Here is a 13,359-nt window from a genome sequence, read left to right on the forward strand (position 1 = left end):
TGCTTTGACTACATATCTTACCTTATCCTCTCTGATTTTTTTATGTCTTTCTTTCTACATTTTGTAAATAAATTGTAAATAAATCTCTTTGGAATAAATTAAATTACTGGTGATCACATTCTTAAATAATCTAGTCCAACCCTTTTAAAGTTAACCCCCTTCCCCCCTTAAGAGACATATCATCATAAGCAATAGCTGAAGGATGTCACAGTTTTTCTCTGATCCTATGATCATTTGAGTTTAGAGATCACTTGAATATAAGAGATTTTTAGATGTCCACTGATTCTACCCTTTAAAAAATAATTAATTTGTTTGTTACATTAAAATTTTCAGATATCTCCTTCCCTCCATCCCCTCCTCTCTCTAGAGAAGGCATCATTTGACAAAAAAAACTGTAAACTATGTCTTCAGCATTTCTATCTATCAGTACTTTCTCTGGAAGTGTGCATTCACATGTTATTCTTCAAATGTTAATTCTGTAGCTTTATATAATGTTCTTTTGGTCCTATTCATTTTATTTTACATAATTTCATGTAGATTTTTTCCATTTTTAAAAAATTAACCTACTCATTAGTTTTTATAACTCAGTAACATTCCATCACAATCATATACTACAATTTGTTCAGCCATTCCCCCACTCCCCTTTCTTATAGATGGCACTAATTTGCTTGGTGAAGAAGAGAGATTTCGTATTCTTTGATTTCCAGGCACTTCATTTTTGGCATTCTTCCTGCATTCTGGTGTAGTGAATTAGGGTACAAGACTTAGATTTAGATGATTTAAGTGCAAGTACCAGTTCTGACAATAATAATACTAATAATGAATTATTAAAATTTATATAGCTCTTTGACATTTCCCAAAGCACTTTACATATATTGTCTCATTTAATTCTATGTAATATGTGTTTTGATTATCCCTATTTTTAAGGGGAGAAAACTAGGAATGGGAGATAGGTTGAGTGGCTTGCCCAAATCCACATAACTAATAAGCTATTTAAACTCATTTCACCTTGATTCCAAGAACGCCACTCCATCTTTCATATCAGAAGTACCAGACTTGACACCTACACCTTTCCAGCAAAACCCTCTATGGCAAACCAGCCATTTTTAATTAAAGTTTTCTTTTCCAGATTACATGTAGATAGAATTTTAAATAATAATTTTCTGACATTTTGTGATTCATGTTCTCTCCCTCCCTTTCCCCCAAATGGCAGACAATATAATATAGGTTGTTTCATGTGCTATCATGCAATATATATTTCCATGTTCATCATTTTGTGAAAGAAGACATATGCTACTTATAAGAACCAGTTTCAAATGTAATTAGGTAATACTTAACAACAAAAAATACAATATTTAACAACAAAAAAATACAATACAACATAGATAATCTTAATTTGTGATTTTCTAAGACAATTTCCTTGCAGGGATCTATGTGTATTTAAACTTGATACCATTGCAGGACACTATTTAAGGCCTTAGTAAAAAACTCTAAGTCTTAATTTAATTGTATGTTAAAATGTCAATAATAAAGCCTATTAGAGCTATCTTATAAGGATGCCAGGAAGAACAAACACACTTGGTAGGTCAGAAACATGAACTATTAGAATAATTTAGTCCAGTTCTTTTTTTCTTTTTTTTTTTTTACAGATGAGTGAACAAATGCCAAGAGAGAGGAACTTTGTGGCTCAAAGACACAAAGTCAATAAATGGCATAGCTGGGACTCAAATCCAGGTTTTCTGATTCTCAATCTAGTACTTTCCTCTCTAAAACAGAGATATTTTCATGAATAAATATGCTAATAACCAGGAACAGGACAGACTCGGACATCATGATCAAAAGTGCCATAAGTCTATGATTTTTTTTAAAATTATATATTATTTTCCCCCAATTACATGTAAAAACAAATTTGACATTCATTTTTAAAGTTTTGAGGTCCAAATTCTCTCCCTCATTTCCCTCTTCCCATATGTCTCCCCCCTTTCCACTCCATTGCATTCAGACTCCATCAGTTCTTTCTCAGAGGGTAGATGGGATTTTTCATCATGAGTTTCTGGGATTGTCTTGGATCCTTGCATTGCTAAGAATAATCAGGTCAGTCACAGTTTTGTCAAAAAAAAAAGTACTGCTGACAATGTGTACAGAGTTCTTCTGGTTCTGTTCACTTCACTTTGCACCAGTTCATGTAACTCTTCAGATTTTTCTGAATATTTTGCTTGTCATTTCTTATAACACAATAGTATTCTGTAACTACTGTATACCACAATCTATTTAACCATTCCTCATTTAATGGACAAATCTCAATTTCCAATTCTTTGTTACTACAAAAAAGAGCCAAAATAACTCAGACTACATCTGAGGCACATCATCATGAGCAACATCTGAAGGATGTCACTGCTTGTCTCTGAGCCTCAGTTTCCTCTTGTGTAAAATGAGGGAAGATGGATTAGATAGATAGATGATCATTGTAGTTCCTTTCACTTCTATATTTATAATCCTTTAAGATAATGTTTTCCAGAGAATTCTTTTGCAGGAAATTTACATTGAAATATTGAATTTGGAGTAAGAGTTGGTTCAACTTCTACTCCTGATTCAAATCTTAGCCCTGCTATATTCTACCTGTGTATGACTGAGCAACTCACTTAATTGTTGAAGACCTCAGTTTTCTCATCTGCAAAATAATAAATTGGATTATGTGCCTTTTTAAGGTCCCATCCATGTATAAATCTAATAATAGTTAGCATTGATATAGTACTATGAGGTTTGCAAAATGTTTTATGAATATTCTGTCATTTTATCCTCATGACAATCCTAGATGCTATTATTGTTCTCATTTTTAGATGAAGAAGTTGTCAGACATAGATTAAGTACCTTGCTTAGGATCATTCAACTAGTAAGTATTTCAAGCAGGATTTGAATTTGCATCTTTCTAATACCAAATCCCAGGCTATATACTGTATAGCATCTAGCTAACCTAGGATTCTACAAATTTAATACCTGGCTCACAGTCTTTCTCTCCATCTCAACCTTTTCCATCATAAGTAGGGACACCAATTTCACTGTTCCTTGATCACCTCTCAGTTCATCTTCCTACTAAATTCTTTGATCTGTGATAAGTTTGTTTATTGATTAGGAACTATTTTTGATTGATAAGCATAATTATTTGGCTGTAATTATAATCGACTGATCTAATTTTATAGTAAGAGACAGTCCCAGCTATTAAAATATTCAATAGCTGAGTTGACTTCAATGTTTAGGATTAATGACCAACTAATCATTGAAATATAAGAAGATAATCATTTGGGTATAAGAATGTATGAGAGTGTAACTGTTTTCCTCCACCCTACCTTTCTCTCCTTTTGAAATCTATTGACAAGAAACTCAAAGAGATCAACCACAACCATTAGAACCCTGAAGAAACAAGGTTGCAGATTTTCTTTTGAGTTTTCCCTTAGTTTCCTTTTGCTCTGTTCCTGTGGTGTTTCTTGATGTAACCATTAGCTCTGCTTCTTTTTATTTCCTATAAAAAACATGTTAATATTGATGCTCAAGGTCTCAGAACAAACTGGGTTGGCTTGTATGATCCTGCACACCTCATTTTAAAGTCAACACACTTAGGAGATTTGTTCCCAATCTTTTTCTTTACATCTATGAATAGAAATGAGCCAGAACTCTGAAATTCTTTTCTTTCACTATACATCCTAGCTGTCCACCTCTCCCTTAGCCTCATTTCTCCTGTCTATTTTTCATCATGACCATGACAGCTAAAACCTCAGCTTTTTTCTCAGTCCAGCATCCTTGCTCTGCCCACACTTTCTTCCCTTCAGTCTTGATTTTATGACTGACCAGTTAGACCATGCACTATTAAATGCCCTTGAATGGCTTGCCCCCTTGTCCTACAGTTACATATTCCTCTCCAAACTCTAGCCCTAAACTAACCCCACCATCCATATGTTCTGCTCCTACTTAAAATTAATCAACAAGAATTTATTGAGTAATTAACTATGTCCTAGGGACTGTGCTAAACATTGGTTTCCAAAAAGCAGCAAAAATCATGTTTATAGTCTACAGAAGCTTGCATTCTAATTGGAGAAACAACATACATAAATCTGTACATACAAAATAATTTGCAGAATAGATAGAAGGTAATTTTAGAGGGTATAAATCGAGCAGCCATATAAACATGCTATTTAAATACACAAGAGATTTATTTCATCTAATCTCAACTGCATTCTCATTACTATATGGCTATCCTTTTATTCCCCTGCTTTAGATAGCAGCTATTTTAAGTCTCTTATCCCACTAACTTTTTACCCTTTCAAAGTCAAACTGCTAGAAAAATACACCGACACACCATTGATTTTGATTCTGGACCTTCCCTTACTTCTCAAACTCTTGTATTCTGGCTTCTTTCCTCATCACTCTCTGTAAGGTCTCAATTTCTGAATTTTGTGTCCTTCTTTGTCCTCATTCTACTTCATGTCTCTAACCCATAACACCGTTGACTTCCCCTCCTCTTTGATATTCTCTGATCCCTTGGCTTCGTTAACACTGCTCTCCTTTGGTTCACTTCTTACTCTAGAAGGGTTATTGTGGGGATCAAATATGGAATTGTACAAAGTGCTTTGCAAACCTTTAAATGCTATATAACAGTTATTATTATTACTATTAGAAGCTAGGTGGCACAGTGAATAGACATTGGGCTGAGAGCGAGGAAGATCTGAGTTCCAACACTTCCTCAATCATTTACTAACTATGCAAGCTTGGGCAAGTTACTTAACCTCTTCCACGGTTATGAAAATTAAATGAGATAATAATTATAAAGTGCTTAATATGGTGCTTGGCACATAGTAAGTACTATTTAAATGTTAGGTAATATTATTAATCATATTATTTTAATCACTATCTAACTATTCTTTAATATCCTTTACTGAATAATTTTCTTTTTCCTGCTCATCAAGTGTGTGTATGTATCCTTGAGAAATCATCAGTAGCTCCTTATTGCTTCAAGGATACATAGGCTGGTATTTGTGTTGTTGTTCAGTAGTTCAGTTGAATTTGACTCTTAGTGACCCCGTGGACCACAGCACAACAGACCTTCTATCTTCCACTCTCTCCCTAGGTCTGTCCAAGCTCATATTTGTTGCTTCCATGATACTATATAGTCATCCCATCCTCTGCAATCTCCTTCTCCTTTTGCATTTAATTTTCCCCAACATCAGGGTCTTTTCCAATGAGTTCTGTCTTCTTGTTATGTGGTCAAAGTATTTAATCGCCTTCAGTATGTAACATTCCAATGAATGGTCTGAACTAATTTAAGTATTGACTGATTTGATCTCCTTGCTGTCCGAAGGATGGCTTTCCATAGTCTGGCTCCTGTCTCTCTTTTCAGACTTATTGTATCTTTCTGCCCTCAAATGCACCATATTATGCCAAACTGGTATACTAGCTATTCCCTTAACTTGACATTCCAGAGCTTCCAATTTTTATAAATACTAGGTAGGTGTTTTAAGAGAACAAACAGGGAGCTTTTGGATTCTGGAAGCCCTCAGTTTACCCACCCTTTAAACAACAAGAATGCATTGTGATTAATAAAATTATAACTGCTTCATTCTTTTTGAAATAAATCCATTATTATAAATCTGAAAAATTACCACAATCCTCTCTCCAAGTCTAAGGTGTATGAACAAAAATGCAATTCTTTATTTGAATGTGTTTACTTATTATTCACAGATTAATAAAATTCAATTTCACAATCCCTGACTTGCATTCTAATATAATACTTCCCTTTCTCAGACAAAAGTCTACATTTGTGCTATTCTTCATCTTTATAAAAAAAAGGTTAAGGCACATTTAATTTGTTAAATTAAATTCAAAATTTAGGCAAAGTAAAAAGGACCAAGAATTCTTCAGATTTCAGACTGGATAAGTTTTATCCTGTTCCTGTGCTTACTCAGAAGGCAAACATATAGCCTTCTGTCCTCATCAACAAGTCACATCTGTTAGCTCTATGAATGAGTTATTTGCACAACTTTATCTATCCTCTGTGTCTTTTACACTAGCAATGGTTTCTGTGATATAAATTCTCAGCATGTAAGGGCACAACTAGGAATAATTAGACCAAAATCAGCAACAGGTTTGTCAAATAACAATGAAATTAAAGTTTTCACAAAACACCTCAGTGACTTCCTCACTTTCAAGCATTTTCATCTACATTTCCTGAAAAGAAGTGGGGGAGAAGACAACTCAGTGGCTGAGTGGATTGAGTGCTGGACCTAGAGACAGGAGGTCTTGGGTTAAAATCTTGTCTCAGACGCTTCTCTGTGTGACCCTGGGCAAATCACTTAACCCCCATTGCCAACCTCTTACCATTCTTCTGCCTTGAAAACAATATACAGTATTGATTTTAAGACAGAGAGTAAAATTTTAAAAAGGGGGAGGGGGGAGATGAATGAGGGGAAATCTTACTGTGTTTTTTTGCAAAGGTAATTAAAAACATAATGCATAAAACATGCGGCTTGCTTCTTACTGTGTATGCCAATGACTCTCACAGCAATAAAATCTAAACTCTGAAGCTTTCCTCTACTTCTTAAAGGACCATTCTAAGAAATTTAGCAAAGGCTGCTCTAAAATTTAATACCACTTCATCCTCACATGTTGTGTCCCTATTGCCCTGCCCACATATAAGAACTATTTCATAAAGAGGTCTTGTCTTCATCTTAGGTCTTCTGAGGCCTCATTTTTGACCAAGTAGCACTAACAAGACTTGCCAATCTTATTAGTCAGTTCTGTGGCAAGTCTGGAATCCAGTTTCTGGTGACACAGTTTTAAATTTAACAACATAGAATGTCACCATTTAGAAGTTTAGTTTGTTCTATGATTCAGATATTACAAGAGATTTGTATAATTAGAGAAACCCAACTGCTTCCCAAATGTCTGAGGGCTTAAATGCACATGATTTTAGAGAACAGGTAATGAATTATATTAAACTAGATTTGGAAAACACTGTTCTGAAGTTACTCTAATATTGTAAAAAGCTAGAAATGGAAAGAATGAATCCTGTGATCATTCGATCAAGAAACTGAAACCCACAGAGGTGATCAGTCTTGTTTATGTTCACATCAGAGCATTCCTGTTTAGTTCTTTATTATAAAAAAGAACAATTCCTACTTCTGATGCTATAATTTTATGCAAATGTCCTTGAAAAGAAAAATATGAATAAGTAAATATAATTTATGCTTACCCTATAATTTTAAAATACTTAAAATATGATGGTTAACATAAAAAAATGACTAAATGTGACTGCTTAGTAGAAAGGTTTTGAATTTGTTTGGGGCATTAATGAGTTCCTCTTTGCTGAAAACAATTCTTACATTTTGTATAGTACTAATTTTCTATTTGCATTCCAGTCAATACAGAAACCAAGAATAACCTGAAGTAGATGGAACCTTAGAGGTCATCTAGTTCAGCCCCCTTTTATTTTACAAATAAGAAAAGAAAGCCAGAGAAGAGAAATGACTTATCCATGATCCCACCAAGGATTACTCTCTTGAATATTAGAGATTATTTGACCTGTTTAAGAGAAAGGAAAGGATGAGAGAGAGAAAGAAGGAGGAGAAGGAGGAGAAGGAGAAGGAGAAGAAGAAGGAGAAGAAGGAAAAGAAGAAGGAAAAGAAGAAGGAAAAGAAGAAGGAGAAGAAGAAGGAGAAGAAGAAGGAGAAGAAGAAGGAGAAGAAGAAGGAAAAGAAGAAGGAAAAGAAGAAGGAAAAGAAGAAGGAAAAGAAGAAGGAGAAGAAGGAGAAGAAGGAGAAGAAGGAGAAGAAGGAGAAGAAGAAGAAGAAGAAGAAGAAGAAGAAGAAGAAGAAGAAGAAGAAGAAGAAGAAGAAGAAGAAGAAGAAGAAGAAGAAGAAGAAGAAGAAGAAGAAGAAGAAGAAGAAGAAGAAGAAGAAGAAGAAGAAGAAGAAGAAGAGAAAAATGAAAGGGATGGAGGAGGGAGGTCAAAAGGAAAGTCCTGATAGAGGGACAGCAATCTCTTTCTTAAAATTCCTTCCAAGCCTGCCTTTTTATTTCAAACTCCTTACATAGAACATGAATGGGAAACGAAGAATCACGGTTTTTTCTATTCTTTTCTTTTACAACCAGAGTTGTCCTTAGGACCAGTGAGACAGGATGGAGATACAGCTAGATGTGGCAGTTCTCCCAAATCGGTGTGCAACTAAAGACAGGAACCAATCCTGTTACCTCTAGGGTCCAGTACAGGAGGAGACAGTAGCTAAAAACATTGACGCCTATGAGAATCTAAGAAGGCTCCTTTCTTTCTAGTAGATTTCCTTCCCAACTCTCTTAAGGGGGCCCTGAGGACACGGAATAGGCAGGACTGACAGGCAAAAAGAAATGAGGATCAAGGCAATAGAGAAAGTAATGATGGAGGTCTGGAGTATGAAAAAGGGCAAAACGGGGCAAAACGTGAGATGGGGCTAAATGGGTGAGAATTTGGAGAGCAGCCTAGGAAAATGACAGAACCAGTAACCGACCTGGGACCAGAGACGGGGCATAAGAGTAGCTGCCGACCAGAGAGGAAGAGGCGGGGAGATGGTTGGAGAGCTCCGGGAAAGTTGCTCCAAAACCGGGGTGCCTCCAACTTTCGCTTCCATTTTTAGCCCCGCCAGGTGCCAGGCTGTAAACCGACACCAGACAGGGGGTGGTTGCGGAGCCAGCAGCTCCTCCGGACTCTTTCTTACCTTTTTCTTTCTCTCGGCACAAGCTCCAGGGTTGCATGACAAAAGTTTCAGTTCCGAGCCGGACTCTGGCTAGGAGGCTAAGAGTCTGGGACGCTGGAACTGACCAGGCTGCTTCGGCTACCCCTTCTTATTCGGGGTGGGTGCCAGCAACCCCGGTCGGGGGGGGGGGTCAGTTCTGGGCCCCTGCGCTCAGCCCCCAGCTCCAGGCGGGCCCCGCGCCCGGCGGCGGCAGCTAGGACTAAAATAAGAAGGGCAGCCGGGAGGAGGCGGCGGTGCCTGGGCACCGGCTGCCACGGCGCACGCGCCCCCCAGATGCGGCTGCAGCTGTAGCTGCAGCGGCGCTTGGCAGGCGGAGACACTGAGAGCAGCTGCGGCAGGGTGGGAGCAGCTGGAACCACATCTGGGAAGAACTCGCGGGACTAGAGCCAAGAAAGCAGTGAGGAATACCCGCCTCCGTAACTGCAGGCTCTTGGGAGAAGAGCGAGACGACTGTTTGAAAACTTTGATAAACTCTAGTTACTCCTTATAAATACAGTAAGGCTCAAATACTTTGTATCCAAGTCTAATAACACTTCATGCTATGAAATATACACCATACATGTTGAAATTCACGTTTTAATCTTCCCCACTTGGCAAACAAGTTTGATTTCAAAGGGAAGCTTTAGCAGTGGTGCTCAGTTTCTCAATTCATAGGATTATGGAGTTAGAGCTAAAAAGGAACAAAACTCGTTATTCAAAGCTCAAATTTTACCCATTAGGGAAATGATGGGGATGTAACTTATCCAAGGTCAAACATGTATTAGTAACACCGTTCCTAATCCTTTGTCTTTCTAGTATGTTGGAATGTTTTTGGTTCAAAGGATCTGGGCCAAGCCTCAAAAGAAGTAGGAAAATCTTGAAAGGGACTCATAAGTTTGGAGTTGGAAGTGATCATAGTCCATGTCTTACCTTTTACAGATAAGTTGAGACCCAGAAATGACAAATGACTTGCCCTACTGGTAGTAAGTCCTCTATGTTTCAAAGCAATAGGATCCATCACCTTTTTTATGACACATGATCTACAAATACCTCTTTGTTTTTAAGATTTTACACACACTGTTACTATCAGTAAATAGTTCTTCCATTACACATAAATAAAAAATTTGAAAGGGCAATATATTAAAATTTTATTTTTTTACTTTTATGCAAAACACTCTTCTATATTGGTAATGGTTGGAAGAACACTCTCATACAAAACCCAAAATAAAATTGTAAATATACTGATGGGAAAGAGTATGCTTTGATCCACTTTCTTCTAACTCCAATAATTCTCTCTCTGGAGGTAGAAAGCATTCCCTGTCATAAGTACAGAGGGCAATATTTACCAAAAATGAGGTGTCAGATATGAAAATACTTTGCAAGTTGTGACTACTACAATTATATTTCATAAAACATAGATCTAGAATTGGAAGTCTTTGGGACCTTGAAGATGATCTTGTCCGACTTCTTAATTTTTACAAAACAAGGGAATCATGATAAAAAAAAAGCCATCCACAGCCAAAGAAGGAACTGTTGGAATCTGCAGATCAAAGCCTGCCGTCCACTAAATTTCCTCCATGAGTTTTTTTTTTTATTGTATATATGGTATGTGTTTTCAGTCAAGACAAGGAGCATATAGAAATACATATTGCATGAAGACTTTGGAATAACTTATATCACACTATTTACTGCCTGGGAGAGTGGGAGCAGAGAGAAGAGAATCTAAGTAAAAAACAAACCAATAAACAATTGTCAAAATGTATTTCTATATGTAATTGAGAAAACAAAATTCAATAAAAATTTTTTGCAAATGAAAAAACTGAATCATAAAGGTTAAGTTCAAGATCACAGGGGCAACAACAACCAGGATTTGAACTAAGGTTCCCTAACCCTAAAGTCAGTGCTCTTTCCATAATACTGCAAAGATTTCCTCATTGTCAGTATCTTCTATAATTTGGTTAAATCTTGTTCTTTTTTTCCTTAGGAAAGCAATCCCAATTATGATACAAGATGATATCCCTTGTTCAGAGATTGATTTTTGCAATATATATCTATAACTCACCATCAACAACAATAAAATCTAAGCCTTTCTCTGCTCTTTGAGAGGGTAATCTCAGAAATTTTGCAAAAGATGTTTTCAGATTTAATATCGCTTCATCACAGGCTACGTTCTTATTGCCAAAGTGATAATAACAATAACAATAAAACAGTTGGAATTTCTACAGCCTTTTAAGGTTTGCAAAGTGCTTTCTATACATTATCTCATTTGTTCCTCACATTCATGAGATGTACCGTTTCATAAAGGAATCTTGCCCTCATCTTTAATCTTCTGAGGCCTCTTTTTTGTTCAAGAAGTCTAATAAGATGTCAGCCTTATTAGTCAGTTCCGTGGCACAACATCTAGATTCTAGATTCTGGTAACATGTTTTTAATTTAACCAGATGGAATGTCATTACTGAGAAGCTTAGTTTGCTAGTTGATCATAAACTCTATGTCTTATAACTGTCCTCGGTGCTATGCACACAGCAGGTGCACTCAGTGGCTGCTTGCTGCTTGCTATGCCCTCAACATTTGCAGCTGTACCCACCACAGGGCAAGTGTTTATTGTTCTTTACTGCTCACTATTCCCCTTTAGAAATTCCTGTCTCCTAATCTGAAATATTTAATTTTATTTTCACATGCACGTGTGGGTTCACAGTTTTATACTATAATTTATTACTATCTACTCTTTCTCAAGGCTTATCTTTTTATGAAGTCATAGGAGGGAAAATGTTTGCAAAACTGTGACTGCTACAATTGCATCTCATGAATCTCATAAAGCCCTCATAGGCTATCTCATATCTTCTCAGAATTGCAAAGTGCTTTGTTAACATTAAAGTACAATGTAGGGGCAACTAGGTGGCTCGGTGGATAGACAGCTGGGAATGGAGATGGGAGGTCTTGGGCTCAAATATGACATCAGACACCTCTTAACTGTGTGATCCTGAGCAAGTCACTTAAGCCAAATTGCCTTGCTCTTATCACTCTTCTGCCTTGGAACCAATATTCAGGATTGATTCTAAGATAGAAGGTAAGTTTTTTTTTTTAAAGAACTACATAAATATCAGGTTTTTATTATTATCACTAAAAGGAAAAGGAAAAGCAGCAGAATAGTGGCACAAAGTAGGTCTTTAATAATGCTTATTGATTGATAGTGGGCTGGAACAAAAGTCAACCAGCATTTCTTAAACACTTATTAGCCACTGGACATGGAACTAAGGCTTGGAAATACAAATGCCAGTCAAGAGTCCTAAAAGGCCTGCATTCAAGTTCTGCCTCTAAGATGTATTGACTGGGTAACTCATTTGACTTCTCAGTGCTCTAGGCAACATTTTGAGATCATAAATTGTCCATCTGAATTGGTAGAAAGTTTCCTTATCACAGATTCAATCCCTTAGAAAGTACCTGCTCTAAACGTTTTTACCAGTCTTGCCCCCAATTTTCAACACCACATTCCACTTACTTTCAGTCAGAATAAGATCAATCTGTTAACCCCTGTGGAAGAAGGGTCCAGGAGATAAACAGATCCATCCATGGGTTATTGCTTTTTATTCCCATCCCCCATTTTCTCCCCCAAACTCCAGTCTCTCAGATTTTAGAGCGAGACCTAGTATCATTACTGCTTTTGTCACCTCTACCACTCCTCCCTCTCCTAACTAAATTATTCCTTTATGATTCCTACTACACTAGAAAGGGCAATTCACAGTTTTTCTAGACTGGGGCATGTAATTAGGAATCCATATGGATGTAGGCATGAATTTTTTATTGATAGCAACAGCAAAATATAGCCTACAAGCTGCTAAAAGAATTACTTTCTTAACAGTAATATAGATGTTCCTAAACCTCTAACTTATTCAGATTTTTTAATATAAAACTGCCCAGTTACAGGTCTAGTGACAATCATTGATTAGCATTTGATAGAATTCAGTATTTTGAATATTCAAACACAAAATACTCAAATTAAAAATCAACATCTTTCTTTCAAAACCTTCTCCTCTTCCCAACCTCCCCATTATTATCAAGACTACCATTATCCTCTCAGTCACTCAGATTCAGAACTCTGGTATTATCCTCAACTTCTCTCTCTTACTTAAGTCACATATTCCATCTATTGTCAAATCTTGCCATATCTTTTATATGTATTTGCTTTTCTCTCCAGTCACCTAGCCACCATTCTATTCCATCTATTCCAAGCCCTGCAACAGTCTTCTGATTTGTCACCTTGCATTGTCTCTGTCCTTTCCAATCCACTCTCCACTCAGCTACTAAGGTGATATCCCCAAAACATGTCTGCCCACATCACCTCCACCACTCAATAAATTTCACTGGTTTGCTTTTAGGATCAACTATAATGTTCCCTGCCTTTCCAACCTTTTTGCCCTACTCTCCTCCACAATTTCTACAGTACAGCCATAGTAGATTGTTTTGCTGTTCCTTAAACACAACACTTCATCTTTCCTCTCTTCATCACTTCATGACTTCCACCTCTTGGTTAACTTCAAGACTCAGCTCAAATCTCCTGTTCTGTAGAAGATGGTTTCTGATTTCTCCAGCTGCTAGG

The 13,359-nt window shown here is 36.8% G+C and overlaps 1 protein-coding gene across 1 annotated transcript in view; it reads right to left on the bottom strand.

Annotated features, from left to right (window-relative positions):
• The window catches only part of BVES (blood vessel epicardial substance), a 134,725-nt gene extending 125,697 nt beyond the window's left edge, over positions 1–9,028 (bottom strand). Inside the window, exon 1 of the mRNA XM_056818627.1 lies at positions 8,742–9,028. The gene's annotated coding sequence lies outside the window, so the exon portion shown is untranslated. The remainder of the gene's footprint in view (positions 1–8,741) is intronic.
• Positions 9,029–13,359: the final 4,331 nt, after the last annotated feature.

Source organism: Monodelphis domestica, chromosome 2, assembly GCF_027887165.1.
Source record: "Monodelphis domestica isolate mMonDom1 chromosome 2, mMonDom1.pri, whole genome shotgun sequence".
Classification (NCBI taxonomy): domain Eukaryota; kingdom Metazoa; phylum Chordata; class Mammalia; order Didelphimorphia; family Didelphidae; genus Monodelphis; species Monodelphis domestica.